Source organism: Giraffa tippelskirchi, chromosome 3 (assembly GCF_054371585.1).
Source record: "Giraffa tippelskirchi isolate mGirTip1 chromosome 3, T2T-mGirTip1v1.2.pri, whole genome shotgun sequence".
Taxonomy (NCBI): Eukaryota; Metazoa; Chordata; class Mammalia; order Artiodactyla; family Giraffidae; genus Giraffa; species Giraffa tippelskirchi.
In genome coordinates, this window is record NC_137277.1 from 29,507,881 (window position 1) to 29,535,745 (window position 27,865).

Below are 27,865 nucleotides of genomic sequence, written 5' to 3' on the forward strand. Positions count from 1 at the left end.
TTCTCCAATGCATGAAAGTGAAAAGTGAAAGGGAAGTCGCTCACTCGTGTCCAACTCTTAGCGACCCCATGGACTGCAGCCTACCAGGCTCCTCTCTCCATGGGATTTTCCAGGCAAGAGTACTGGGGTGCCATTGCCTTCTCCACCACCCAATCTCTAGGTCTCAGCAATAACCAGAAGATGAGACCACCGCTTCATGTGCATCTTTTTAAGGAACAAAGAAACCTTTTCCAGATACCACAAGCCCAATTCTATCAGTAAATTTTTCCTCAGGTCTCAACGACCAGAATTTCATTACATGCGTATGCCAAAAACCACACAGCCATTCAGAGAAAATGGATACACGTATACGTACAATTGAGTCCCTTTGCTGTCCACCTGAAACTATCACAACATTGTTAATCTGCTATACTCCAATGCAAAATAAAAAGTTAAAAAAAATCACACAGTATAAAGGAACTCCATGGTTGACTTTTAAACCAATCAAATGGCACTCTCCAAGGTTCCTATTTTAAAATAAAAATGTGTGAGCAACATCAGGGTTCTATCAGAAAGTGGGGAGGGCCTAAGCCTCACACTTTGGTTGTCCCTCCAATGATCTTGTGTTCAAGAATGAGTAAGTCTGTGTGTGGTGCTTTTATATTTATATATACATACAGAAATGAACAAAGATAAAAGTCATCGTGAACTCGTTTGGAGAGGCATATGGGAGGAGATAGTATAGAACAGACAGGAAAAGAAATCTATAAGTCTTCCTACAAGGCACTAGACTGCTTCTATTAATTAGTAAACTATAAACTAAGTTTAGTAAGCAAATTTAAACCTGTGGTCTATGAAGAATGGCTTCCTTGGTGGCTCAGACAGTAAAGAGTCCGCCTGAAATGTGGGAGACCTGGGTTCGACCCCTGGGTTGGGAAGATCCCCTGGAGGAGGGCATGGGAATCTACTCCAATATTCTTGCCTGGAGAATCCCCACGGACAGAAGAGCCTGGGGGGCTACAGTCCATAGGGTTGCAAAGAGTCAGACACAACTGAACAACTAAGCATAGCACAGCTTGAAGAATGACTGATGAAACTAAGGATGAGATGCTTAAATGTGGACAACAAACAACATATACTGAATATTTACTATACACCAGACACTGTTCTTCAAGTTTTACATGTAATACCTATTACCAATTAGATAAATTACAGTCATATGCTGACATTAAAATGGACAAAGGTATAAAATAAATAAGTCCTAAGATCACAGAACTAGACACAGAGAGGAGATTCAAACCTTAATAGTCTGACTTCAGAGCCCAAATTCTCAAATACCATGCTCTACATTTCCAGAAAAATCAAGTGCCGATTCAGAGCCAAAGTAACAAATCTGAAGACTTGTCGCACAAAACAAGAGTTCTAGTCTTATTCTTTGTGGTCTCACAGGATAAACCAGGACCACTAGGTTAAAGTTTTAAGATAAATCTCTGGTTCCTATCAGACTGACCATGCAACAGAATTAAGCAAAAACTGAACAGGTTGGCCTCCTGGGACAGGTGGATCTATCACTGAAGTTACTCAAGCAGGAGCAAAATGGCTCTGAGTTTAGAATTCAATAAATAAAGGAGTCACACTTAGGAGACACACTCCATCACGCCAAAAGAGACTACACTAGTGGGGATGGGGGGAGTCCCTAAACTGGTGATTCACAGAGGTTTTGACTGGTGGGCATATTGCTTAAAAATTATTTTAGTCTCTAACATTTAGAAATCATAAGTTTACAGAGAATTTGGATTTCTAACTTTTTTTAAATTTGGACAATTTGGAAATATTCCAGCACTGCAACAACTGGTTGAAGCTGAGGCACTTAGTTCTCTGGTTGCTGGAATCCTCACCTAGCTGTCTCCCTCTTGAAGGGACCTATTGGATTCCCACAAGTAAACTGTTGTCATCACCTCAGTTCTATACTGTGTATTAGGTAACAAGCCTGGGATCTGAGAAAGAAATACAAGCAAAAGAAAGGTTAAAGGGTCATATTCCAGCAGGATCTCTTAAACAGTGTTTCTCAACCTCTTTTTCATTCTCATCTGCTCCTATGGAGACTTGACTTTTTTTCCTAACTGGCCCCCACCCCCAGTGAAATCGTAATACCACAAATGTACTATGTATCTGTTTATGGACCACAAACTATTATAAATCTAAATCTTTTTACTCCCTGAGAACCAATTTTGTTCCCTTGGGAATAAAAATGCACATTTAATATTATGGCTAAGCTGATTTATTATTATCTAAATCAGCAGAGACTGGAATATCTACAGGGATATAGACAGTATAGATTGTAACTTCTAGAAGCTTCCTTTAGTTCCTCTCAAGATTATTAGGAGGAAAAACAAAAGAGGAACAAAACCACAGGAGTGTTCAATCTAATGAGCATGAGGATTAAATTACACTATTGTCCTATGTAAAGGTAAGACTGGAGTGTTGGATATGTTTATACTGTTACATGCATGGTCCAATTTCAGTTTACATCTATGATTCTCTAGAGTGGATGCTTTCAAAAGTTTTGACCTCATAACCCTTTACTTTCTTAAAAATTACTGAGAAGTCCAAAGTGTTTGTTCATGGAGGCTGTAACTAATGATTTTCACCACGTGAGAATTAGAAATGAAAACTGAGATGTTTAATTATATACTTATAAATGGATTTAAAATAACAAGAAATTCATCCTATGTTACTATCAATACGGTAATTTTAATGAAAAAATTTTTTCAAAAATTAGAAGAGTGGCATTTTTTACATTTTTCAAATCTCTTCAATGTTTGACTTAATAGAAAAGAGGAGGAGTCTCATATCTATCTCTACATTTAATCTGCAGCAATATCACACATCACGTAACCTCCAGAAAAACTCCACTGGACAGAAGTGAAATAACTAACAGGGTTTTCACTTTTTTGTACCCACTGAGCCTGAGTGTGAGTAATACTCTTTCAGAATTTCAAAACTGCTAACGTTACTTTAAGGTTTTGTGTGAAAACGGTGGATCTAGACACATACAATTTGTACTTTCCTCCCTTCAAATCTCACTAAACCAAGAGTAATTTAAGTTACATAAACTCACAAGGACTAAGAAAACAGGAATAGGGGAAAGAGAAACAAAATTTTAAACAATGGAAAGCATATGGAAGATTGGCACTCTGAGAAAAATGACTCCTACGTAAGCAGGCTTTAGGTAAAAAGCTAATTTTCGGAATCATCAAAGGGCTCAAAAACCAGAGCATTTGGTGCCTCTGACAATGGGGCAAAGGTGAGACTGAGAATGACAGGACTGTGTAGGCAGCTCAACCCTGATTTCAGCATCCCTCTCTACAGTTAGGTGACCCAAGCTGGGCACCACCACAATCCCCAGTATTTATTCTAGAGTGAAGTAGAGGGAAAAAAAGATACCTGCATGAGATGAGGGGAGCATTTAGTTCAGTTCAGTTCAGTCGCTCAGTCGTGTCCGACTCTTTGCAACCCCATGGACTTCAGCATGCCAGGCTTCCCTGTCCATCACCAACTCCGGGAGCCTACTCAAACTCATGTCCATTGAGTCGGTGATGCCATCCAACCATCTCATCCTCTGTCGTCCCCTTCTCCTCCTGTCTTCAATCTTTCCCAGCATCAACATCTTTTCAAATGAGTCCGTTTTTCGCATCAGGTGGCCAAAGTATTTGGAGTTTCAGCTTCAGCATCAGTCCTTCCAATGAATATTCAGGACTGATTTCCTTTGGGATGGACCGGTTGTATCTCCTTGCAGTCCATGGGACTTCAAGAGTCTTCTCCAACACCACTGATCAAAAGCATCAATTCTTCGCCACTCAGCTTTCTTTATAGTCCATCTCACACCCATACATGACTACTGGAAAAACCACAGCCTTGACTAGATGGACTTTTGTTGGCAAAGTAATGTCTCTGCTTTTTAATATGCTGTCTAGGTTGGTCATAACTTTTCTTCGAAGGAGCAAGCATCTTTTAATTTCATGGCTGCAGTCACCACCTGCAGTGATTTTAGAGCCCCCAAATATAAAGTCGGTAACTGCTTCCACTGTTTCCCCATCTATTTCCCATGAAGTGATGGGACCAGATGCCATGATCTTAGTTTTCTGAATGTTGAGTTTTAAGCCAACTTTTTCACTCTCCTCTTTCACTTTCATCAAGAGGCTCTTTAGTTCTTCTTCACTTTCTGCCAATAAGGGTGGTGTCATCTGCATATCTGAGGTTATTGATATTTCTCCCGGCAATCTTGATTCCAAGCTTGTGCTTCCTCCAGCCCAGCGTTTCTCATGATGTACTCTGCATATAAGTTAAATAAGCAGGGTGGCAATATGCAGCCTTGACATACTCTTTTCCCTATTTGGAACCAGTCTGTTGTTTCACGTCCAGTTCTAACTGTTGCTTCCTGACCTGCATACAGGTTTCTCAAGAGGTAGGTCAGGTGGTCTGGTATTCCCATCTCTTTCAAAATTTTCCACAGTTTGTTGTGATCCATACAATCAAAGGCTTTGGTGTAGTCAATAAAGCAGAAATAATGTTTTTCTGGAACTCTCTTGCTTTCTCGATAATCCAGTGGATGTTGGCAATTTGATCTCTGGTTCCTCTGCCTTTTCTAAATCCAGCTTGAAGATGTGGCAGTTCACGGTTCACGTACTGTTGAAGCCTGGCTTGGAGAATTTTGAGCATTACTTTACTAGCGTGTGAGATGAGTGCAACTGTGTGGTAGTTTAAGCACTCTTTGGCATTGCTATTCTTTGGGACTGGAATGAAAACTGACCTTTTCCAGTCGTGTGGCCACTGCTAAGTTTTCCAAATACTGACTACAGAGACAACTTCCCTTCTTGAGTTCCTTTCTCGTCAAAATTGCCAAAACCTCCTTAGCTGAGTCATTCTCAGGAAATTCAAGAGAAAAGACCTAAAGATTCTGAAACGAAGTCTTCCACCATGAAAAGAAAACAGCTGAATCCCCTTATGGTGAAGGTCACAACAAATCCCACTCATGGGCTTGGAGTTCTCAGTCGGTGTTTTGGTAGTATATCTTTAAATGGGGCTTCCCAGGTGATTCAGTGGAAAGAATTTACCTGCCAATGCAATTTTCCCTGGTTAGGAAGATTCCTGGAGAAGGAAATGGGAACCCACTCCATTATTCCTGCCTAGAAAATGCCATGGACAGAGGAGCCTAGTGGGCTACAGTCCATGGTGTTGCAGAGTTGGACATGACTGAGCACACATGTACACACACATACACACCTTTAAACAATGGTAGCCAAGGACCACTCAAGAGGTCAAAACAAATTAGTTTAAAAGGAAACTTGCAGTATACAAGAAGACAAAATTCCAAGAAATTATCATTAATATCTAGGGGTCACAGAATGTATTAGACCTACGAATAATAATACCATATCATAAAGGAATATTTATAGAAAAAAGATTTAAATTAAAAATATAATAGCAGAAATGAAAACCTCAATCAAAGAGTTGGAAGATAAGTTGAAGAAATTTACCCAGAAATTAAAAGGCATAGGAAAGAAAAGATAAGAAGATCTGGAGAAGAGCGCTAGAGATCTCAATATCAACAACAAGAATTCCAGAAATTAGAGGAGAAAAATGGAGGGGAAGAAATCAAAGGACTAATTCGAGTTAATTTCCTAGAATCCAAGGATACAAATTCTAAGAATTGAAAGACCCACTGAGTGCGCAGCACAATCACTTAAATTAGACCTGTATCAAGGAACTACTTCATAAAATTCTGGCACTCAAAGACAGAGAGGCTCAAAAGCGGCTTCAGACAAGACTGGGGGCAGAGCAGACTTCTCAATAGCAACACTGGAGCCAAAGGAAAATGAAGCACTCCATTAAAAACTGAAGGGGGATCATTTCTGCCCAACTACCACAAGTATTAAAACAGAAGAGTCATTTTCAGACATGCAAGTTCTCAAAAAGTTCAACTTGTAGGCATATTTTTTTCACAATGCTACTGAAGAGAGAATTTCATCAAAATGAGGGGAGATAAACCAAGGAAGGAAATGAAAATGACATCTAGGAAAAAGGGAAACAGGAGAGAGGTAAAGAAGAAACATCCCAAGAAGACAATGGGCCTGAAAAATAACTACCACATATCAGATGACTCTGTGACAAATTTCCTCAAGATGAACTTAACAGACTACCTAACGTGCCTGAATAAGCCGAGAGGAGATTTATACAATTGAGGGAGAGTCTGGATTGAACTAGTGAGATAAACATAGAATCTTCAGCTAAGAAAATAAGGTAATTTAAGTACATTAACCTGTACTCAGCAATTAGAGAATGCACATTCTTTAAAAATGCAAAACATTTACAAAAACTGACTCCACACTAGGCCACAGTCACAAAAATGACAAAGAATATTATACATTTCACATTCTTTGAACACAAAGCAATAAAGCTAGAAAATATTAACAAGATACCCCTACAAAGAAAACTACAAATTTGAAAAATTTTTAAGCACATTTTTTTTTTAAAGAATTTTTATTTTATATTGGAGTACAGTTGAGTAACAAAGCTGTGTTAGGTTTCAGGTGTACAGTAAAGTGATTCAGTTATACATGCTATCTACTCTTTTTTCAAATTCTTTTCCCATTTAGGTTATTACAGAATATTGAGAAGAGTTCCTCGTGCTAGGTCCTTGTTGGTTATCTATTCAAAATATAGGAGTGTGTACATGTTAATCCTGAATTCCAAATTTATCCCTCCCTCCTTTGTGTGTATTTCTAAATCATGGGTGGAAGAAATCATAATAGAAATCAGAGAATATTCAGATTTGAATTATAGCCAAAATATATAAAAATCTGCAGGATGCAGCTAAAGCAATCTTAAGAGGGAAATTTATAGATGCAAATGTTTTTACTTTAAGTTATGCTACAGCTTAAAAAAATGCAAATTTGTTCCAACACAGTATGAGCAAAACATTAATTTTCTATTTGCCTATGTGTGATTTTTCAGTGAGAAACATTAGGTGAAACCAGAAAACTACACCCGGCTGAACTAAGCTGTGTAGGAAAACAGAAAATGCAGACAACTCAAACATGCACCAGCTATGTCAGTTCGCCAGGTGTGTGATGAGCCATATCTATCCACACATGGTTTCAACTTCCTGTCCAATTTCAGAGAACTGTCTTCCCACCACCTCACCTTAACTCACAAACTGCAACCCTTCTGACACCCACTCCTACAAAGTATAGGTCTTTTTCAAGGTAAAGCACCACGTTTATCTTAGTTATGTACATCTTAACCACTAAATAGATATAAAATTGTACTGCAGTTCTTACAAGACTCCATGGGTGACACTGATGAAGTTTTGAGTGTTGTACCTTTAACCCCATTTTCCCCATAAGCCTTGTGATTTTTGTTGTGCAATTGTGCACACCAAAGTGATTGGCAGTAATACTTACACTGTGATAAAGCTAAACTGGCTGCATTAGAAAAAGACAAAATGAAAAGTCAGAGAATATTATTGAGACAGGGAAATCGGAACATATATTGTAATCAGACAATATTATTGTGTCAGTGTTAAATTTACTATGATTGCATTTTTTGGACTTAAGAGATGAACACAAGAGGGCAATGTCATGATGCCTAACTCTAAGGAATTTAGGGGAAAAAAAGAGAATTAAAGCATGAGACAAAATACATACAGCAGAATGCTAACACTGGGTATTCAGTGTACTATCCTTGTACTTCTTCTATAATAAAAAGCTTGGAAAAGCAAAATATTGGGGATGGCAAGTGTGGCAGACTGAATTCCTCACTCTTTGTATTCACACTTTTCCACATGACTTTGGAATACTTCTCAGAATGGCAGAGAATATTTTCCTACCCCATGTGACGTGTTTTGACAGAATGTGGCAGAAGTGATAGTAGGTTATGTATGAGTTTAAGAATCTTGCTCCTTTGTATGCTTCTACCATCAAAAGGAGGTGTGTCCAAATTAGCCTGCTGTTCCCAGGAAGATGAGACGATGTCATCCCTGCTGCTCTAGTTGAGACCACCCTCTATCAGTTGACATCCAGTCAACCTTAAACCTGTGTTTAATGACTCCAGCCAAGGCCAGCAGATCGCCTAGCCAACCCTGCCCTGACTTCAGATAAATGAGCAATATACAGTCACTATGAGACTAGGGTTTTGTGGTTATTACACAGAATGTTGTCAAAACAACTAAGTAGTTAAGTTAGAAAAAGAGAATAAATTCAAAGAAAAGATAAAAATTTTAAAGTAATAAAAAATAAGAGCAGACATATAAGAAATAGAAAATAAAAATACAACAGAGAGGATCAACAAAACCAAACAATGGTCATCTGAAAAGACTTAAAAAAAAAAAATCCTCAGGCAAAAACAATCAAGAAAAAAAGAGAAGGTACAAATAAATAGACTTAGGAATGAGAAAGGGACCAAAACTATAGAATATAGGGTTTTTTTTTAAATCTTAATACACTGTTATTTCTTATTTGAAACAGCTTTAACAATCTTTTTTTAAACTATTTGTTTTTTAATGAAACAGCTTAAAGATCTGAATGAAATGGGAAGTGTTTTAGAAAAAGTTACTAAAACTATCTCAACAATAAAGTCCTTTACTCACTAAAGAAACTGAATCCATTTTTTTAAAAAAGAATCAAGTTGGTTTTCTATAGGAAAATCCAGGAACTGATCCTTTAAGAAACAGACTGTCTTTTAAAGAAACCTTTGGAAGAAAGGAAGGGAAAAAAGGAGGGAATAAAAGTTCCCCAAAATATTGTTTGAGGCTATAAACTTAAAAACTGGATAAATATGATATGAGAAAGGAAAATCACAGACCAATCGCACTTAGTAAACAGATTTTAAAATCCCAAATACTACCCAAAGGTCCGCCTAGTCAAGGCTATGGTTTTTCCAGTGGTCATGTATGGATGTGAGAGTTGGACTATAAAGAAAGCTGAGTGCCGAAGAATTGATGCTTTTGAACTGTGGTGTTGGAGAAGACTCGTGAGAGTCCTCTGGACTGCAAGGAGATCCAACGAGTCCATCCTAAAGGAAATCAGTCCTGAATATTCATTGGAAGGACAGATGGTGAAGCTGAAACTCCAATACTTTGGCCACCTGATGCGAAGAACTGACTCATTGGAAAAGACCCTGATGCTGGGAAAGACTGAAGGCAGGAGGAGAAGGGGACGACAGAGGATGAGATGGCTGGATGGCATCATCGACTCGATGGACATGGATGTGGGTGGACTCAGGGAGTTAGTAATGGACAGGGAGGCCTGGCGTGCTGCAGTTCATGGGGTCGCAAAGAGTCGGACACGACTGAGCAACTGAACTGAACTGATTACCCAACCAAATCCTGCAATAAACTCTCAAAAATTAAAAAAAAAAAAAAAAATTCTGAAACAATCACAAAGTTATAGAAAGTTGAAAACACAGTACAAAGAAGTTTTTTTCCAGAACTATTTGGGAATAAGTTGCCAACCTGGTGCTCCATGGCTTTCGAGTATTTGATGTGTATTTCCTATACACAAGGACTTCCTACATGATCAGAGTAAGACCATGAGAATCAGGAAATAAACAGTAGTACACTACTACCATTTAACTCTCAGACACCACTCAAGTGTGCCAATTATTCTGATGTCATCTTGGACGGAAAAGGATGTAGTTCAGAACCATGCTATGCATTTAGTTGGCATGGTCCCTTCAATCTCTAAGTCCTAAGTGGAATCTTAAAGACTCATTTAGGACCCTTACACTATCAAAGATTAGAGACCAGTTCTTCTTGTGGAAAAGCTGTCAAATTGGATTCAGTGTTTTCTCATAATTATACCCATGTTATGCATTTTGGCAGAACTACCACAGAAGCATGATGATTTCTGCCCACTGGATCCTATCAAGCAACACATGATTTCAATCTGTCCCACTACGGATGATGTTTATGTTGGTCACTTGATTAATTTAGGGCCTGCCCTCATCACTACTCGGGCTCAGCATGCTGCAACTGGCTGTGTATCCACGAAGTTCTTCCTTCTCCCTCTTCTTGGACACTGATATTCCCTGCCAGGTTGCCCCTATGTGGAAATGCCCCCCTTGTGAAGCCCCAAACCATGCTGCTCTGCCCTTCCCCACCTATACTCATCTTACTTGAACTCTAAACCCCCACATGCAGCCACCCCTGCAAACTCCCTGTGGAGTCCTCCTCACCCTAACTGGGCTGTGACTCCTGCCCCACAGAGCTGCTACTCACCCAACCTGGGGTGTGACACTCACCCTGGGCCAATGCAACACCCTGCTCCCACCACAGACACCTACTTTGCTCTCCTCTACATAAGGAATCAAGGACTGAATTGTTCAAGAAAGGAAACAGAAGGACTGCAATGTATTCTTTAAATGTATTTTGGACTCAGGAGGATTTATCTTTCCAATACAGTAAACACATTTCTCTAATTTTAAACTAATTTATCACAGTAATAGATTTAAAGGGAACCTATATGATTATCTCAATAACTACCAAAAAAGGACAGGATAAAAATACAACCCATTCAAGGTAAAGAATAATACAAAACCTTTCTGAAACGATGAATAGAAGGAGAGCTCTTTAACTTGATAAAATGTATTTAGTAAAAAAGCCAGGGTAAACCTCATACTTAAGGGTGAAATGTTAACAGCATTTCTCTTTAAAGTCAGAAACAAAACAAACGCCTGCTATCACTGCTTCTACTCAACTCTGTAGGCCTCATCAGAGCAATGAGAAAAATAAATGAACATAATAAAGACTGAAAAGGAAAAACAAAAATGTCATTACTGCAGAAAATGCATACATAAGAAGTCCAAGAGCATTCAGATTAGTTGGAGGATATAAAACTGATAAAAAAAAAAAATCAACTCTATTCGCAAACAAGCAAGTAGCAAATATCTGTTAAAAAGACACCATTCACAGTAACTAAACTCATGAGGTACTTAAGAATAAATTTAACAAAATATATAAGATCTTTCCAGGAAAAATTATTAAACTTCATTTAAAGACATAAAAGAAGGCCTGCATAAACGGAGATACTGCATTCATGAATATCAGAAGACAAAATTTTTAAATAGCAATATGTCCCAAATTTAATATAAAAAGTGAAAGGAATGCAGAAGAAATTCCCCATAAGGATTTTTCATATAACCTGACAAGTTGATTCTAAAATTCAAACAAAATGCCAAACCAATTCTGAAAGAGCCAGGTGGGATTATATCCCCTAATCAGATAGCAAGACATCTTAAAGAGATGGAAATTGAGAGCGCATGATATCCATACAGGTACAGATGACAGAGGAGAACTAGAGTGCTTTAACAGAGTTAAGTATATATGGAAATTTGGGTATATAGCAGATGTGCCATTAGTAATCAGTGAGAAATACACAGACCATTCCACAGATAATGCTGAAACAACCAGCTCCTCAGGAGAAAAAAATTACAATTCTCAGTATATAACAGAATTATATTCCAAATGGATTAAATATCTAAAAATCTAAATGTGAAAAGCGATACTTCAAAACATTAGGAATACAGGAGGAGAAGATCTCAAGATCTTGAGAGTATTTCAAAGGACAATGAAGGATTTCTTAAACAAGACGCAAAACACACAACCATAAAGGAAGATGCTGACAGCTATAGTTCCAGTAGAACTTAGTATTTAGTCACCAAAACCCCACATAAAATGAAAAGCTACAACTGGCAAGAAGTATTTGAAACCCATATTCCCAGGAATACATATTAACATATCCATAATAAAAAGTTCCTGTGAATAGAACTGGTAAAGGAAGTTATTCCCAACTACCAAGCTAGTCAGAAGTCTGACTTCAAAGAATCGACTGACACTTATCTGCATCAATTGGCAACTCCCAAGTCTTCCTCAGCATCTCAGGTTGGAGCTTGTCCCTTAGTGCTGGTGCTATTTTTGTATCATCTTTCTCCTAAACAGTGAGAACTGAATGAGTCTCTCTTACTTCTGATGAAATCCAAGATTATTTCATAATTTTACTTCCATATTATTCTGGTGCAGATAGTTGTTTCCCAATACCACAGTCGACTGTCCTTGACAAATGGCCCACTCTTGTAGCTATTTCAGTAGCACTTCAGCATTTTCAAAGAATATCAGTTATGAACTTCACATAATTCACATGCCCATACACTCATTCTAGGAGGTGAAGTAACCATTCAGAACCTGAGCTTCTGACAGCTTTAAATCCTAAATAATTTCTAATATGGAGGCTATAAACACTCACTTTACAATATTTCCAAGAATCCAAGGCCTAATTCCTTGCAGCATTTTCGTGGTACGAACATTGCAACCCCCAAATTTTCTATTCCCTACCTTGCCATGGTGTGGCCCATTAATTCCTCTAGTTCTAATAGTATTGGCTTGGCCAAAAAGTTTGGTTTTACCATACCATCTTATGGAAAACTCTTTTGGCCATCCCAATATATCCTTCCAATCCTAGGGAAGGGCAATGCCAAAGAATGTTCAAACTACCATACAAAGGTGCTCACTTCACATGCTGGCAAGATAATGTTCAAAATCCTTCAAGCAAGGCTTTAGAAATATGTGAACAGAGAACTTCCAGATGTACAAGCTGGGTTTTGAAGAGACAGGGATCAAATTGCCAACATTTGCTGGAATATAGAAAAAGCAAGAGAATTCTAGAAAAACATCTACTCCTGCTTCACCAACTACACTAAATTGACTGTGTGGATCACACAAACCGTGGAAAATCCTTAAAGAGATGGGAATACCAGATCACTTAACCTGTCTCCTGAGAAACCGGCAGGCAGGTCAAGAAGCAACAATTACAACCAGACATGGAACAAATTACTGGTTCAAAACTGGGAAAGGAGTATGACAAGGCTATATATTGTCACCCTGCTTATTTAACTTCCGTGCAGAGTACATCATACAAAATGCCAGGCTGGATGAATCACATGCTGGAATCAAGATTGCCGGGAGAAATATCAACCTCAGATATGCAGGTTTATTTTTGGGGGCTCAAAAATCACTGCAGATGGTGACTGCAGCCATGAAATTAAAAGACGCTCCTTGGAAGAAAAGCTATGACCAACCTAGACAGCATTACCAAAAAGCAGAGACATCACTTTGCCAACAAAGATCCCTCCAGTCAAAGCTACAGTTTCTCCAGTAGTCATGTATGGATGTGACAGTTGGACTATAAAGAAAGCTGAGCACCAAAGAATTGATGCTTTTGAACTGTGGTGTTGGAGAAGACTCTAGAGTCCCTTGGACTGCAAGGAGATCAAACCAGTCAATCCTAAAAGAAATCAACCCTAAATATTCACTGGAAGGACTGATGCTGAAGCTGAAACTCCAAATACTTTGGCCACCTGATGGAAAGAGCCGACTCAGTGGAAAAGACCCTGATGCTGGGAAAGACTGAAGGCAGGAGGAGAAGGGGATGACTTAAGACGAGATGGTTGGATGGCATCACTGACTCAACCGATATAAGTTTGAGCAAGCTCTGGGAAATGGTGAAGGACAGGGAAGCCTGGCCTGCTGCAGTCCATGGGGTCACAGAGTTGCACACAACTGAGGGACTGAACAACAACAGACACACAGATGACACCACTCTAATGGCAAAAAGCAAAGAGGAACAAAAGAGCCTCTTGATGAAGGTCAAAGAGGAGCATGTAAAAGCTGTGAAACTCAACATTCGAAAACCAAAGATCACAGCATCTCGTCCCATCACTTCAAGGCAAATAGAAGAGGAAAAAGTGGAAGCAGTGACAGACTTTATTTTCTTGGGCTCCAAAGTCACTGTGGACAGTGAGAGCAGCCATGAAAGTAAAAGACACTTGGCTCCTTGGAAGGAAAGCTATGATAAACCTAGAGAGCATATCAAAAAGCAGAGACATTCCTTTCCCAATAAAGATCCATACAGTCAAAGCTATGGTTTTTCCAGTAGCCATGCATGGATGTGAGAGATGGACCATAAAGAAGGCTGATAAGAATTGATGCTTTTGAATTGTGGAGCTGGAGAAGACTCTTGAGAGTCTCTTGGACTGCTAGAGATCAAGCCAGTCAATCCTAAAGGAAATCAATCCTGAATATTCACTGGAAGGACTGATGTTGAAGCAGAAGCTCCAATACTTTGGCCACCTGATGTGAAGAGGTGACTCACTGGAAAAGACCCTGATGCTGGGAATGACTGAAAGCAAAAGGAGAAGGTGGTGGCAAAGGATGAGATGGTTAGATAGCATAACCAACTCAACGGACATGAATTGGAGGAAACTCGTAGATGGCAGAGGACAGAGAAGCCTGCTTTGCTACAGTTCACGGGGTTGCAGAGTTGGACACAAGACTTAGCAAACGAACAAATAACATAAGCAAGGTTTACAATAGCAGTCAAATGAGTTCCTTGGTGTAGAGAGTCTCAATTTTAGACTAATATGAAAATGTTTGACACTAACCTGTTCACAAAGCCCATGAAAGTGAAAGTGGCCCAGACGTGTCCAGCTCTTTGCGACCCCATGGACTAAACAGTCCTTGGAATTCTCCAGGCCAGAATACTGGAGTGGGTAGCCTTTTCCTTCTCCAGGGAATCTTCCCAACACAGGGATCGAACCCAGGTCTCCTGCATCGCAGGCAGATTCTTGACCAGCTGAGACACAATGCCCATAAGTGACTCTTTAATTTCCTAAGAAACTTGATGTAACAGAGATTAAGTAACAATGTCGAGCACATAACCTAGAAAGGAAGTGTTTTTAGATTCCATCCAATTAACTCTTACAACACTATATAACTCTTTTTGCATACAGGAAATATACCCTAAAAATGACATTTGTGACTGCAGTTTTGTCTCCACAATATTTCTAACGCTGAGAATTATATTCTAAAAACACAAAATACATCTGGTTAGTGCTGTTATAGAAGAGGTCCTAGAAAGCTCCCCTGCCTCTTCTATTATGTGGCTCAAAGTGAAAAAGTGTTGTCTATGAACTAGAAAGTGGGCTGTCACCAGACCAGATTCTGTTTGTGCCTTGATCTTGGACTCCCCAGCCCCCAGAACTGTGAGAAATGAACTTCTATTGCTTTTAAGCCATCCAAGTTTGTATGTTATTTAGCTTATAGCAGGTCAAATGAACTAATACACCTACTTTAGTAGAACATGAAATATTACAGCAGAAAGTCCAGCTTAAAAAGTGATCAATTCTTCAAATCTAAACCTCTATCTTAAACCACTCATAAAAATTAACTCAAAATAGACTGCAGAGGTAAAAGTAAGGAAGACTGGAGACTGTAGATCTTCTAGAATAAAATGTAGGAAAAAACCTCCTTTGCTGTACAGAAGCCTTTTAGTTTGATGTAGTCCTCCTTATCTTCTTTTGCTAATCATCAGGGAAATGCAAATCAAAACCATGACAAAGTATCAACTCAGATCTCTTAGGGTATCTGTCATCAAAAAGACCAAATTAGTACTGGAGAAGATATGGAGGAAAGGGAACCCTTGTGAACTGTTGGTGGGAGTGTAAAGTGTACAACCATTATGGAAAACAGTATGGAGGATCCTCAAAAAATTAAAAATGGAACTACTGTATGATCCAGCAATTCTACTTCATGAATATATACCCAAAGAAACTAAATTAGTATCTTGAAAAGATATCTGGAACCCCATGTTCATGCAGCATTTTTCACAATCGCCAAAATATGGAAACAGCTCAATTGTCTACTGACAAATAATGAAAATGTTGTATATATACACAATAGACTATTCAGTCACAAAAAAAGAAAAAAAAAAATCCTGTTATTTGCTACATCTTGGATGAACCTAGAGGACATTATGCAAAGTGAAATAAGCCAGACAGAAAACCAGACACTATATGATCTCACTGATACACAGAATTAAAAAAAAAAAAATTAAGTCAAAATCGTAGAAGCAGAGAGTAGAATGGTGACTGCCAGAGACTAGAGTGTGGGAAGAAATGTAGAAATGTGACCCAAGGATACAAACATTCAGTTATAAGGTAAACAGGCTTTAAGAATCTAATGTACAGTACAGTGACTAGAGTTAATTTCAAATTTGCTCTGACAGTAAATCCCAGTGTTCTCACCACACACACACACACACATAAACATGGTAACTATGTGAGGTGATGGATAGGCTAAATTAATTTGACTGTAATAATTTCATAATGTGTATGTATATCAAATCATCATCATGCACACCCTAAATAAATACAATTTTATTTATTAATTGCACCTCAAGAGACCTGGAAAAAATTGAAAGCATTTATTAAAAAAAAAAAAAGAAAGAAAATGAAAAGACAAGGCTTAGGCTGGGAGAAAATTTTTGCAAATAACGTACCTGATACAGGACTTGTATCCAGAATACATAAAGAACTATTACAACTCTATAATAAAAAGAAAAATGACCACCCCCTCCCAAAATAAATGGGCAAAAGTTTTACATGGTCAGTCCACCAAAGATTAACAAATGACTTAAAAAGCACGTGAAATGATGTTTAATATCGTTAGTCACTAGGGAAATGCAAATTAAACCACAAGACACCACTATAAATCCACTAGAATAGCTGTAATTAAAGACAGACAATACCTAGTTTTGGTGAGAATCTAGAGATACTAGAACCCTCATGCTGTGCTGTGAAGAATGTAAAATGGTACATACAACCACTTGTGACAAATAATCTGGCAGTTTCATAAAATGGTAAACATAAATTCACTATCTAAACCAGCAATTCTACTTGCAAAGGACCCCAACAAATATAAACATGTTGACAGAAAGAAATGTATATGAATGTTCATAGCAACACTAACTGGCAACAAGTCAAATGTCCATTAGATGGAGTGGATGGGCAAATAAAATGTATTATATCCATATAGTTGAATATTATCCAATAAAAAAATAAAAAGAAATGAAATACTTCACAGCTTTTATCCCACTTACTGAGAATATTCATATATCCTGCTATGGGTCTATGGGCAACTCAAAGCCCCTCTGAAGGTATTGTGTAAAACACAGTACATGTATCATATAACTTTTGGAAAAGTCATAAAATTTTGAATTCTGAATCACATCTGGCTTCAGTGGTTTCAAATAAGGATTGGTGAATTTAGAGAGAATGAATAACTTTCTCAAGCCCTTCTAACACATTCAAGTATTCTGTATCATATAATAACCTATATTAAGCATCATCCGTTTCCCAACTACAATTAGTCCTTATTTTGATATTTTTAAATGACTGAACATGAAGCACAAAGACAATGTGTACTATGTAATATGACTTAATTATTTTAGAATTTAAATTTTAAACAGATCAGCATCATATAAGACATAGATCTCTAGCTGTTTGAATTTCCTGATTTTAATGCATCATAGTCATAGAATCAATTTGAAACTAATGGGAAATACTGATCAATATATTTAACACTGCTTAAAACATTAATGGTTTGAAATCATATTTTTTCCAGAAAATATTAACTATCAATTCAGAGGCACCTGATACAAAGATTTAAAAAAATACTCCTAAAACAGAAACTATCTGAAAACCATTTCAGCTGTAGCTCCTTTATAACCTTGAATCAGAGATGGAAAATAAAACCTTCTGAAAGGCTTCTCCATTCGAAAGCATAGTCTATGAAAAAGAAATTTTCATACCAACCCAGCTGTCAGGAATATAAGACTAAAAGCAGCAAGGAGCCACCATTTCACTTTGCAAAATGACAAAAATTATAAAACTTAAATGTCAGTAATAGATTGTTTAATAAATTATGGTATAGGTATAGTGAAGTCACTCAGTCGTGTCTGACTCTTTGTGACCCCACAGACTGTAGCCCACCAGGCTCCTCTGTCCATGGGATTCTCCAAGCAAGAATACTGGAGTGGGTTGCTATTTCCTTCTCCAGGGGATCTTCCCGACCCAGGGATCGAACCCAGGTCTTCCTGCATTGCAGCCAGATGCTTTACCATCTGAATCACCAGGGAAGCCCTGAATTATAGGATGTGCTCATTATAAAATGTTTTATTTAAAAAGAATGAAGTAGTTTTGAATTTACTGACATGAAATGATCAGTATATATTATTAGGTGAAAAAAAATGTACAGCACAGAACAATATTTATTATCTTATATCACTATTTAAATAGAAACATAAAGAATTACATTTAAATGAATGCATAGGAAAATGTCTACAAAGATACAATTTTGTAACTAGTTATCTCTGGAGTGAAGAGTAGAACAGGATAGGGAGGATGACACTTTTGTATTGCTCGGATTTTTAAATAACAAGGATGTCATTTTTAACTTAAAGGGAGTAGTTAAAAAATGGAAAGAGACTATTAATATTATGTACTGGAGAGCTAAGAAAAACTAGGAACACAGAAGCATTTTATCTGACTTAAAGAATGGTTCAACTACATAGATAACCGTGTTAGAACTGACTTTCAGAGGATGCTAATGACTACTACATTTCTATGACTAATTACCATCAGTGAGTAACCTCACTCCAAACAATGACTTCACTGGCTCCTAATAAATCAAACTCTACAGACAGATTATATATTAGGGTCCAATCCCTGGAAATGAGTTTTACATCACCAAAAACTATTAAAGTTGATCAAAAGTAAAATAAATATATGTTTCAAAGATGTTTTTTAGATATTTAAATATTTCTTTGAAGGAATTTTTCTGCACTATTCTTAAAAAATATATCCATGGGCCTAAGAACTCCTTTTTCTGCTAAATTTTCCTGTAGCAAGCATAGGCATTTTTCACTGCTTCAAAGAACTTCAAAATCTTCTAGGATTTTCTATCTTGACAATATTCACTTCCAAGATAATATTCACCAATGCCTGTGAAAGTACCAGAATAAAGAAAGCCGAGAATAGGGCATAATCATAATAGCGGAATTTTGCTAGTTACTATGGAGTTTTAGGGTTAGCAAGAGAGTAAAAATAGGAAGATTACCTGCGTTTAAAACTTAACCTCTATTTAAAAACAATTTTTTTTCTAGATAGAAAGACTTATTGTGCTAACACACAGACACACAGAAATGGTAAGGAGAGGAAGTAATCCAAAGGGACACATGAGTCAAATGAAAGAGCTGCCAATGCCCCAAACTGGAACAATTTGAGCAACAAAGTACAATAGTATTAAATTATAACCCAAGGTATAAAACATAGCCATGAATCCATATTGATGTAAATACATGTGGCAAAAGAGACAAACTTACCATTATAAAAAAATTACAAGGACTTCCCTGGTGGTACAGTGGATAAGAATCTGCCTACCAATGCAGGCAACACAGATTCAAATCTCTGATCAGGGAAGATCCCACATGCTGCAGAGCAACTAACCCCATGTGCCACAACTTCTAAGCCCTCCCTCTAGAGTCCTCCAGCCACAACTACTGAAGCCCATGAACTTAGAGCCCATGCTCTAAGTAACCAAAAATAAATATTTTTAAATGACTATAAAAGGTTATTAATTTCTTTAAAAAAAAAACTACAAATAATTTATCCAGACAGCACAATCGAGGTAGAACCTACCTTCCCACATCTTAACTATAGTGATTTCCTTCCAAAGAGTACATCATGGGAAGGGTGAAAAAAAGAGTGACATTACATTGGAGAAGCCTACAAACACTACTGAGCCAGGTAATCAAGGTCAACATCAAAGTGTTAGATCATATCGTTAATATGTACCTGTAACATGACTGTGATGACAACAGCACTTTACATGCTTGGTCTTCCTGCCAAAAAAACCTGTAACTTCAGTCTAATCAAGAAAAAAATCATTACGCAAATTCCAATTGAGAGATTTTCACAATACCTCACCAGCACTTCTCAAAACAGAAGCAGAAGATAAGAAGCAGTGGCAAGAATACACAGAACTGTACAAAAAAGATCTTCACGACCCAGATAATCACGATGGCGTGATCACTCACACTCACTTAGTCCCAGACATCCTGGAATGTGAAGTCAAGTGGGCCTTAGGAAGCATCATTATAAACAAAGCTAGTGGAGGTGATGGAATTCCAGTTGAGCTATTTCAATTCCTAGAAGTCGATGCTGTGAAAGGGCTGCACTCAATATGACAGCAAATTTGGAAAATTCAGCAGTGGGCACAGGACTGGAAAAGGTCAGTTTTCATTCCAATCCCAAAGAAAGGCAATGCCAAAGAATGTTCAAACTACCACACAATTGCACTCATCTCACATGCTAATAAAGTAATGCTCAAAATTCTCCAAGCCAGGCTTCAACAGTACATGAAACGTGAACTTCCAGATGTTCAAGTTGGTTTTAGAAAAAGAAGAGGAACCAGAGATCAAACTGCCAACATCCACTGGATCATCAAAAAAGCAAGAGAGTTCCAGAAAAACATCTATTTCTGCTTTAATGACTATGCCAAAGCCTTTGACTGTGTAGATCACAACAAACTGTGGAAAATTCTGAAAGAGATGGAAATACCAGACCACCTGACCTTGTCTCTTGAGAAATCTGTACGTAGGTCAGGAAGCAACAGTTAGAATTGGACATGGAACAGCAGACTGGTTCCAAATCGGGAAAGGAGTACGCGAAGGCTGTATATTGTCACCCTGCTTATTTAACATATATGCAGAGTACATCATGAGAAATGCTGGACTGGATGAAGTTCACGAGCTGGAATCAAGATTGCTGGGAGAAATATAAGTAACCTTAGATATGCAGATGACACCACCCTTATGGCAGAAAGTGAAGAAGAACTAAAGAGCCTCTTGATGAAAGTCAAAGAGGAGAGTGAAAAAGTTGGCTTAAAGCTCAACATTCAGAAAACTAAGATCATGGCATCTGGTCCCATCACTTCGTGGCAAATAGATGGGGAAACAGTGGCTGACTTTATACTTTTCGGGGCTCCAAAATCACCACAGATGGTGACTGCGGCCATGAAATTAAAAGACGTTTACTCCTTGGAAGGAAAATTATGACCAACCTAGACAGCATATTAAAAAGGAGAGACATTATTTTGCCAACAAAGGTCCGTCTAGTCAAGGCTATGGTTTTTCCAGTGGTCATGTATGGATGTGAGAGTTGGACTATAAAGAAAGCTGAGTGCCGCAGAATTGATGCTTTTGAACTGTGGTGTTGGAGAAGACTCTTGAGAGTCCCTTGGACTGCAAGGAGATCCAACCAGTCCATCCGAAAGGGGATCAGTCCTGAGTGTTCACTGGAAGGACTGATGTTGAAGCTGAAACTCCAATACTCTGGCCACCTGATGAGATGAACTGACTCATTGGAAAAGACCCTGATGCTGGGAAAGATTGAAGGCAGGAGAAAAAGGGGACGACAGAGGATGAGATGGTTCGATGGCATCAGCGACTCAATGGACATGAATTTGGGTAAACTCTGGGAGTTGGTGATGGATAGGGAGGCCTGGCGTGCTGCACTCCGCGAGGTCGCAAAGAGTCAGACATGACTGAGCGACTGAACTGAACTGAACTGCTCAAAACTTAAGGTCATCAAATACAAGAAGTCTGAGAAGTTTATTACAGCACAAAGAAACCTAAGGAGATATGACAACTAAGTGTAAAGTGTTCTAGATGGGATTCTGAAACAACAATAAACATTAAGATAAAAAACTAAAAATGCAAATAAAGTATGACTTCAGTTAGTGATACTGTATCAATATAGGTTCATTAACTATAACAAATTTACTACACAAATGCAAGATGTGACTAATGTGGGAAACAGGTCATGGGGTAAATGGGAATTCACTGTCCTGTCTTCACAATGTTTTTGTAAATCTAAAACTATCCTAACAAGAAATTTATTTTTAGGGACTTCCCTGATGGTCCCGTGGTTAAGAATCTGCGTTGCAGTGCAGGGGATGCAAGTTCAATCCCTGGTTGGGGAACTAAGATTCCACACGCCTTGGAGCAACTAAGCCCACACTGCAACTACTGAGCCCAATGCAGCCAAATAAATAAATACTTTTTAAAAAAAGAAATTTATTTTTAAAAGATTATTTACTTGTTAAAATCTTTCTTTAATTTTCAAACTTAGTATTTGGCTATTTGTTACAAAAGCTAATACAGCTAATTCTAAACTTAAGAATTCTTCTTAGATAATGCAAAAAAATTACATAAGAATACTGACATTCTAAAACCTAATTTTAATAGAGGTATATTTTTAACTCTTTAAAATAATCACCCAAACCAAATTAACAGGGTTGCAAGCTAATATTATCTGATTTGCTCTCCTCTGTCTTTCCAATGATATACAATCACCCTTGGATATACACAACGTTTAAACAGTTCCTGAAACTTAGAATACTGGTTAAAAATCTGTCAGGCCTCAGGATAAATTAAACAATGCATAGAGTCCTATAGCAGAAATACAAGACTTGAAGGATGCTAAGAGATTTCTTAGGTATCTGCCAACAGGACTCGTTACCTCAGGGAGCTCTCTATTCTAAAGAAGGTGCCAAAGCAGACTGACCTGTTTCCCTCCTCCCACCATATTAGCCATTTGTACACACCTCTTTCCAGATGCCTTCAGGAGAGTACTATTCTCAGAGATGCAAATGAAGAAGGGAAACACATTAACAGTGATGGAATCATAACCAAATCTCACTCTGGGGGAGGAGTTTTTCCATGTACTGTTTCTGGCAAACTGTAGACTGCTCAAAATATCCAGGAATAAATTTAAATTTTCCAGACATGTTTTGTTTGGCTGACACAATGTGTTTTGGGGATCCTCCCAGACATTTTGAGTTAGGTGCCAATATTTCAAAATTGGGACAATTCACATATGATTTCTAGTTCTTGGAAAAACCAGAAGATCTAGCAATAATGGGTCCAGAACTCCCCATGGCAGTAATAACCAAGGGAGCACCTGAGGAATCATGGAGGAGCTTTCTGGTTCTTCACTGCTCTTTCCCTACCCAAGCGATTCATTTATTTCACATTCCTGGTATTTACAGGCATTCAGTGTTCTCACCGCCAGCACAAACAGTTACGTAATAAAAGCAGTTTTAACACAGAAGCACCAAACTACATGAGGTCATCAGTAAATATCAAACATTTGTCCACAAAATAGGTTCACTCAACAGGCCATCAGCTAAAGATCCGGCTAAGGACATGTATATTTTCCAGTATTAAGTGCCAAGGCCTTGCAATCCAGAGGTGTAGTCAAGTGAGTTATTGGACAAAGTGATTTTTTTCTTTAAAGTTCACTGACACATATCATAATTTATCTGAACCCATGATTATTGTATGTTTTATGTCAGAGAGGACTGACAACTTGTTACATTTTTGTACTTAATTTCCCCTTAAAATTTGGATTATATTCTTATTAGGATTAGAAATTCAACACAAAGTCACTTAAGTAAAAAAGGGAAAAAGAAGGTAACTTATTTGCCCACATAACTGGAAAAGATTAGAGTGATGATGACATAACTGGAATCCTGAACATACAGATCCATACTATACCTAAGGCTCCCATCTTCCTATTCATCTACCCCATGAACACTTGCTGTAATGTAACAAGAGTAGTTAGGGAAATGTTTTGAGTTCAAGTTTTCAGAGAAACTATGACTTTAGCGAGTACAGAAACAACTCCTTAAAAAAAAAAAAAAGGTTGCACTCAGGTAACAGCAATAGAGTGGTTTTTCTCTTTGAAGACTCTTCTATTCCAACTTACCCTTCCCCAAATTATCCATATATTTTTTATCTACTCAATATTTTATCTACTTAAGACATCATAAATTAGTCTAGATCTTCCTTAACAGGTAGTTGGATTCTCCAACACTGATGCAATAGGGGGTGTGAGTGAGGATGCAAAGTGGGACTCAGAATTATGAAAACAGTGACTACTTGGGAAAAAAGGGCAGGGGAAAGGAGAAGAAATGAAGTTTTAAGGAACCTCCCCACCTTTTCAAAAAAAAACCAAAAAAACACCCACAACTATTAATTCTAAACTGCAGAGTAAGCTTGCCTAATATTCAGAAAAATAGTAGGAAACCCTTCTTTCCTCCATGGCATCCTGTTCCTAGAATACAAAATAATATTAAGGCTTACTCTGTGAATAAAAAGACTTGTGATTAGCCTGGGAATTCACCTCCAGAAAAGTATGCTTAAAGTTCTAAAAGAATACAAAGAGTACACGAAGAAAATTAAAATTACTGTGTTAACTGCCATACTGCGTCAACCAAAGGAAGCTTTTAAAAAATACAACTTTTAAGTTACAACACTGTATAATATACTTGAATTTTATTTTAGTAAGATACAACATATGCCACATCAATTTCATGTTATATTTTCTTGCAGAAGACAACCAACAAGAAAAAAATGTATTTAATAGTAATACATACTATAAATTGGGCTTCCCTGGTGGCTCAGACAGTAAACAATCTGCCTGCAATGCAGGAGACCTGGGTTCAATCCCTGGGTTGGAAGATCCCCTGGAGAAGGAAATGGCAACCCACTACAGTATTCTTGCCTGGAAAAATCCATGGATAGAGAAGCCTGGTGGGCTCCTTCTCAGGGGGTCACAAAGAGCTGGACACGACTGAGTGACTAATACACACACACACACTACAAAATTATTTTCCTCCCGATTACTTTTACTATTGCAAAGAATTCTATTTTTCTTTAAGATGATTAGACTCATCTCTTTGTAATTATACTCTTTCTCAAGTACATCACACCCTTACTGAATCAATCTCATATGTCAAAGACTTAAAGACTTACATAAAGTACCCTTCTTTCCACTGCAGGGAGAAAAATTTCTACTTGTAACTTTATTAAAAAATACATTTTTCCTTTTCAAAAGCACTCACGGTGTACACAGTAATTATACGCTAGGTGTTTTTTTTTTTTTAATGGGCTCCTTCACAGGAAATGTCATTTGCTTTTAAAATTTTACTTAAAATACTAACTGGATAAATGTTCCACTGGGAAAATAATCATCTACAAAGTCAGGATTATCAGCTTCAATAATCTCTCCACCAAAGTTGCCACAAATAGTGAAGTTAAACACAAATCAGATTCTGGTGTCCTTTTATTAATTAAAAATACATAATTTATTTAATACACTATGTAGATTCGTTACTTTCATGCCAGTGTAAGGGCTATTGGATACCACAAAATTATTGGCTACAGAATCAATAATCTATTATTTTTATTATTTTCTTCTTCAACTTCTGGAAACATTATCTTCATCCATTTTAAGCTTCAAAGAAAAGCTGGAACTAGGGTTCACACAACCATAGTGAAGTCAGAAATCCAGTAACCAGTGAATTGAGAAAAATTCCTGGGAATGAATGTAGTATTTAGTAATATAGTATTTTAGTCAACTGTATAGCAATAACTGCAGGTATGTGGTGTTACTAAAGATATGAGACGACTCTTAAAATTAGCAAAGCTACTGATTTTAAACATCCACAAGAGACCTCAAATATGAAAATGTTAAACAGAATCAAATTTAGAGGTCTACAAATAAACCATTTAAGAAGTTACTACTACTACTAAGTTAGTCAAAATAACATTTCTGTCTCCTTGCCTCACCAGCGCCACATCCTCTGGGAGTGTGGGTGTGCTTTTTTCTTAACCCAACCTCCTACTTGGGGAATTTTTTTTAAAGATAACTCCTGCCTGTCATTTGCTAATTTATTCCAAAAACTGACCAGGTGGAAATTTTTTGAGCAATAAATATGCTAATAACTTTGTAAGACTGAAAAGTTCTCATTTGACGCTTCCTGATTGTTTAAAGTATGAGATATTAAACTATGAAAACACACGCAATTGCTCCATTCCCTCATCTAAACAACTTTGGGGAACAATGACTTTTCAGGACCACTCCTACATAATTATAATCCTACCAGAATGAAAAATTGAATTTACAAAAATGGTATATATATATATTCCTTTAATACCAAAGCCAGTTTCCATGAACTAGCTGATGAGCCAAATATGCAAAGTGTATGAGGCGGAAAGTACTGATACTAATCTGCATACAGTTTTTACGTTTACTATGTAATTTACCTCATTTTAGCCCACTGCAACAGGGTCAAACCAAAAAACTGAGGATTTGAACAGGGAAAGTTTCACATAAAGAATGATCATAACAGGGAGATCAAGAGCACTCTAAAAAAATACTCAAGAGCCGAGACAGTACCAGAAGCAAAAAAACAAACCAGGTAGAGGGCCCTTCCACTCAAAGCTAGGGCTTGAACTTTGTTGGAGAAGATATGGTTGCAGCCTACTGGATGGTAAAGAAGTCTGTCAGGTTGGGTTTCCTGGGCCTAAGTGGCTGGGAGGTGAGAACCTGCTTGCCAGCAGCATCTGCACGGAGAGGGTCACGGGAAACAACCTATGGAGCAAGCAGCCACACAGCGAAAGGTGGGGTACTGGAGCTGGCGTGTGCAATGTCCGTGTCAGGACACGGAGCTGCTGCTGCTGCTAAGTCGTTTCAGTTGTGTCCGACCCTGAGTGACCCCACAGATGGCAGCCCACCAGGCTCCCCCGTCCCTGGGATTCTCCAGGCAAGAACATCAGAGTGGGTTGCCATTTCCTTCTCCAATGCATGAAAGTGAAAAGTGAAAGTGAAGTCGCTCAGTCATGTCCGACTCTTAGCAACCCCATGGACTGCAGCCTACCAGGCTCCTTTGTCCATGGGATTTTCCAGGCAAGAGTACTGGAGTGGGTTGCCATTGCCTTGGAGAGGTGGTCACAAATTTGGGGCTGGGGCTGTGAGCTCAACAAGACTCTGTCCACTCTGAGCACTTAGCTGGGGCAGAGAACCACTGGATGTCCCTGTATCTGTGCCACTCATGGTCATGCAGCAGCAGCAAGAAACAAGAAGCCCTTCTTTGTGTCAAGTCCCTTCAGATCCTCTACTGACAAACTTAATATCAATCAATGGAGAAACACTTAAACGACCAAGCTCCAATATCAGAGCAAGTTGATTCAGAGCTGAGAGGGAATCTGATATAACAGGCACACTCAATGCTCAGGATCTTCATAAAGGGTAAAGCATGACAGAAACAATAAACTGGAAATACACATTATATTAAACGTGACTAAAAGGCAGAATGAAAAACAAAATCTGATTGGGTCACTACTGTCACTTCTCCAGTACACTATGAAAATGGGGAAAATAAACCCAGCAGTTATTTAACAATGTATCTCAGAAACATCAGCTACTTGTAGCACTATAAACCAGTGGTTTCCAAACAGAGTATAAAATACAGTACAGGAGAGGGAAAAAACTTTTCCTATGAAAGCTATCTAAAATACAAATTTTATTACTTAATAAACAGATTCAAATAGCAATATAAGCTGAAGTAATATGCATGCACATGTGTGAAGTTTATAATGAGACATCCCTATACTGAGGTTTCATATTCAAATGTTCACGGGATACCCAACTAAAAGCAGCTTTAAAGACTACTGATGACCTACTTTTCCCCATGGACTTCAGGTACTTCTTTGCACCGTATAAAGAGGCCAAACACAACACAAACGCAGTTTGTTTTTTTTAATCCAATAAAGAATTGATCTTAGTTATATTAGGCAATTAGAAACAGATTTCTTCAACAAGTTGCCCTCATTGTAATTGATAAATATGTATTGATTATACCCTTAAAAGACCTATAAATTGTTGTTGAGAGATCCCAAGGACTGCAGCATGCCAGGCTTCCCTGTCCTTCACCATCTTCCAGAGGTTGCTCAAACTTGTGTCCACTGAGTTGGTGATGCCATTCAACCATCTCGTCCTCTGTCATCCCCTTTTCTTCCTGCCTTCAATCTTTCCCAGCATCAGAGTCTTTTCCATTAAGTCAGCTCTTTACGTCAGGTGCCCAAAG

The 27,865-nt window shown here is 38.0% G+C and overlaps 1 protein-coding gene and 1 long non-coding RNA gene across 16 annotated transcripts in view; one reads left to right on the forward strand and one right to left on the reverse strand.

The window, feature by feature from the left end:
* LOC145543156 (zinc finger protein 292-like) overlaps positions 1-27,865 on the reverse strand; it is a 107,882-nt gene that overhangs the window by 60,471 nt on the left and 19,546 nt on the right. The gene's annotated exons all lie outside the window — the stretch shown is intronic.
* Positions 24,865-27,525, forward strand: LOC145543164 (uncharacterized). Its single transcript, XR_014080511.1, has 2 exons — positions 24,865-26,556; positions 26,701-27,525. It is a non-coding gene; the product is annotated as an uncharacterized LOC145543164 (long non-coding RNA).